Here is a 4,185-nt window from a genome sequence, read left to right as displayed (position 1 = left end):
CTGCTAAAGCACAAGAAGTAAAATTAAGAATCAATAAATGGGGTCTGGGGTTGTAGCTCAGTGGTAGAGCACTTGCCTAGCATGCATGAGGCACTGGGTTCAATTATCAGCATCACATACAAATAAATAAAGGCCCATAAACAACTAATAAAATATTTTTTTAAAAAAGAATCAATAAATGGGATGGGTTCAAGCTAAAAAGCTTCTTCACAGCAAAGTAAACAATCAAGAGCATGAATAGAGAGCCTACAGAATGGGAAAAAAATCTTTGTCACCTGTACCTCAGATACAGCATTAATCTCCAGGATATACAAAGAACTCAAAAACCTTAACACAAAAAAAAAAAAAAACCCAAAACCCAAATAATCCAATCAATGAATGGACAAAGTAACTAAACAGATAGTTCACAGAATAAGAAACACAACTGGTCAGCAAATACATGAAAATTGTTCAACATCTCTAGCAATTAGAGAAAAGCAAATTAAAACTACACTAGTATTTCACCTCACTCTAACCAGAATGGCAATTATCAAGAATACATGTAACAATAAATGTTGGTGAGGATGTGGAAGGAAAGGTACACTCATACATTGCTGGTGGGGTTGCAAATTGGTGCAACCACTCTGGAAAGCAGTATGAAGATTCCTCAGAAAACTTGAAATGGAAACAAATGGTGGCATATACCAAAAGGACTTACAGTTAGCATACTATAGTGATAAGTCCACATCAATATTTATAGCAGGTCAATTCACAATAGCTAAACTATGGAACCAACCTAGGTGCCCTTTAACAGATGAATGGGTAAAGAGAATATTGTGTATATACAAAATGAATATTGCTCAGCTCTAAGAAAAAATGAAATTATGGCATTTGCTGTAAATGGATGGAACTGGAGACTATCATGCTAAGTGAAAAAAACCAACCCAAAAAAACAAAGGCTGAATGTTCTCTCTGATATGTGAATGCTAACACACAATAAGGGGGTGGGGGGCATGGAGAATAGAAGCTCACTGGATTAGACAAAGGGAAATGAAGGGAAGAGAGGGGACTAGGAATAGGAAAGACAGTAGAATGCATTGGACATAACTTTCCTATATTTATATGTGAATATACCACCAGTGAAACTCACCATCATGTACAACCACAAGAATGGGAAGTTATACTTCATGTATGTATAATATGTCAAAGTATCTTCTACTCTCATGTATAACTAAAAAGAACAAATAAAAAATTTTAAAAATATATTTTCCCCAGTGTGTAAGTTGTCTTTCCACTTCAACAATATATTTCAAAAGCAGAAGATCTTAATTTGAATGAACTCCCACTTACAAATTTTTTAAATGAATGGATCAGTCTCTTTTGCTGTATCTAAGAAATGGATGACTACCCAAGGGTAACATATTTTCTTCTTTTTCTCTCCAAGAAGGGTTATACAATTAGTGTTACATTTAGATCTATAATCTATTTTGAGTTACTCTTTTATATGATTTGCAGCATGAATTGAAATTTTTTGCGTATGGATATATGATTTTTTCAGAACCATTGTTGAAAAGACAATTTATCCTTTCCTCTTTCCATCTGCATTTATAATCAGTTTTGTATATGTGTGTATATGTGTGGGTCTGTTTCTAACTTTATCAGAAGCCTTAAAATCATGATCTTCCTTCTTCATTTTTTCTGTAGTTCTTCGTAGTCATGTGGGTCCTATCCATTTCTATATTAACGTTTTCATCAGTCTGTAGATTTCTATTAAAAAGCCTTCTGGACTTTGGTTGAGATTGCATGAAACCTATCAGTGAATTTGGGAATAATTGAGATTTTAACAACATTGACTCTTCCAACCCTTGAACAAAATATGTATCTCAACACATTTAGGTCTTTATTAATTTATCACTTTGTCTTATAGTTTTTGGTATACAGATTTTCCAAGTATTTTGTTAGATTTATACCTATATACTTCATATTTTCTAATCCTATTTTAAATCCACTGCTGTTCATTTCAATTTCCAAATATTCATTGATAGAATTTAAAATATATCATGGACTTTTATTTTGTTCTTGGATTCTATAACCTTGCTAAATTCAGTTAGTATTCTACATGTATTTCTTGAGATTGAGAGTTTCCTGCATATTATCTCTGTCGTCTGTGAATAAAGACAGTAGTACTTTTCCTTTTTCAATCTGGAGGGTTTTTTCTTCCTGGTTGAGTTAGGAAGAACTGTGAGTGCTATGTTGGAGAACACCTAACCTCAAGGTTGATCTACTCATTGCAATTCCCTACAGAACACCTTTCAGCACGTGATGTCTTTTTCATCCCCACTACACTGTTAAAATGCTAGCGTGGGTATTCCACCTACTGAGTTGAGCATGATCCCCATAGTTGGTACATGTAGGAGGCCCAGTGGACCAAGACTATTTAATGAAAACAGACTAAAACAGTAATATCAGAACGGTAAAATGGAAAACATAGGAGACCTCAGTAAACACTGGGAAAGGAAGTTGGACAGAAAAGCTCTCTGGTCATAGCCAAGAAGTGAGATCTTCAAGGTGCATAAGAGAAATTTATAGGTGGGAAGTTAAATATTTCACATCTCCAGAGAATTAAATATGGTCTCCTTATTATGGATGAGTAATAAGACTTACACAAATGAGAACGATGAAGAGCGGAAGAGATCAGAATGTACCACTGAATGGCAAGTTCCTCAGGAAGCCTTTGAAGGCACACCTTCTCCTTACCAAGTGACCCACTAGAATTTATAGGGGGCAGTGAGGAGGGGTGGCAGGTCAGCTTGGATGGTTCTTTAGGAGGGCTAAAGATATTCCACCTTTCTCCAACCACATGGGAGTGGCCTCTCATCCCACCACAGAGGAGTCAGGATGGGACTTTAAGACCTCCAAGCCCCTCCCCCCAGGCCTGGGGGCGTGGCTGGGGGTGTGGCTTGCTGACCCAACAAAGCCCAAGGGCGTGGCCACCCATTGTCCTGGGGCGCATATATCCAGGGAGTCAGGCCGGCCTGGGCAGACCACCCGGAGTTGCTGGTGAGGAAACATGGTCGCGAAAACAGCAGCATCGGTTTCCTGCAGCGAAAGATCCAACTCAGCTATCAAAGTGGGAAAGAGGAAGATGAGTCCGCCTCTAACCAAGGGCAGGAAAGGAAAGGTGAGCTGAGTCACCCACCCTGCTCTTCTGCCCCAGGACCGCCCCTCCCCAGACGCCTACCCTGACCTCCCCCGTCCTCCACCCTCTGCCCCCACACCGGTGCCCCTCTGTCTGTCATCTCCCCGTTGTCTGTCCTTCCAGGGGCGTAAGGTGACCAACAAGGCCAAAAGGCACCTGGGAGGCGTTGCGAAGAACAAAGATGCTGCCCGACCTCCTGCCTCTGCCACTGAAGCCAGTAGAAAGAGAGTGCCCACCCGACAAAGCCACAGTCAGGAGCTGAAAAAGAAGGTCAGTCTGGAGGAGCCAGACGTGGAACAACGGAGCGTGGGAAGCTCCACCTCCTCCGGTGAAGACCTGTGACACCGGCGAGGCCGGACATCTCAGGACCGTCCCTGAATCTCCAGAGGTCTGGCAGCAGGGAGGTGGTCACTGGGCCAAGGAGAAATTTTACACCAAAGTGCGATGATGGAGAAAATAAAATCGGTCTCTCTGAGTTGTGGTTGTGTGTGTGTGTGTGTGTGTGTGTGTGTGTGTGTGTGTTCTCTGATGGCGGGGAGGGAGGGGGAGGGGATGGTGTGGGTGGGAGGAGAGGGAGGTGGGTCCTGTGGGGCTGTGGGTCCCACCCACAGGGCTACAGAGAGCCAGACCTGGAGCATGAGGACCAGCACCAGGTGGGTGCTCAGCACTGAAGACTGATGTCCTCAACAATGGGTCACCAGAGTGGAGGCGCGGAACACCTGGTGGTTTGCCTGTGTGAGTCTGTGTGTGTGTGTGTCTGGGTATCTGTGTGTGTGTGTGTGTGTGTGTGTGTGTGTGTATGAGAGAGAGAGAGAGAGAGAGAAGGGGAGAGTTGTATGTGCGTGGTGACACTCTCTCCTCAAAAGGTACACAAAGCAATTGCGAGAAGGGGAGAGTTGTATGTGCGTGGTGACACGCTCTCCTCAAAAGGTACACAAAGCAATTGCGGTCAGGATACCTACCTCTTAGTGGTGTTAGTTACACCTCACCCTTCAATAGCTAATTTT

General features: G+C 42.2%; 1 long non-coding RNA gene across 1 annotated transcript; it reads left to right on the top strand.

The window, feature by feature from the left end:
* The first annotated feature begins 2,966 nt into the window (after positions 1 to 2,966).
* Positions 2,967 to 3,653, top strand: LOC306650740. Its single transcript, XR_013761000.1, has 2 exons — positions 2,967 to 3,160; positions 3,302 to 3,653. It is a non-coding gene; the product is annotated as an uncharacterized lncRNA (long non-coding RNA).
* The last annotated feature ends 532 nt before the right edge of the window (positions 3,654 to 4,185 follow it).

This window comes from Sciurus vulgaris, assembly GCF_902686455.1.
Source record: "Sciurus vulgaris genome assembly, chromosome: X".
NCBI lineage: Eukaryota > Metazoa > Chordata > Mammalia > Rodentia > Sciuridae > Sciurus > Sciurus vulgaris.
This window is presented reverse-complemented; position numbering and strand designations above follow the sequence as displayed.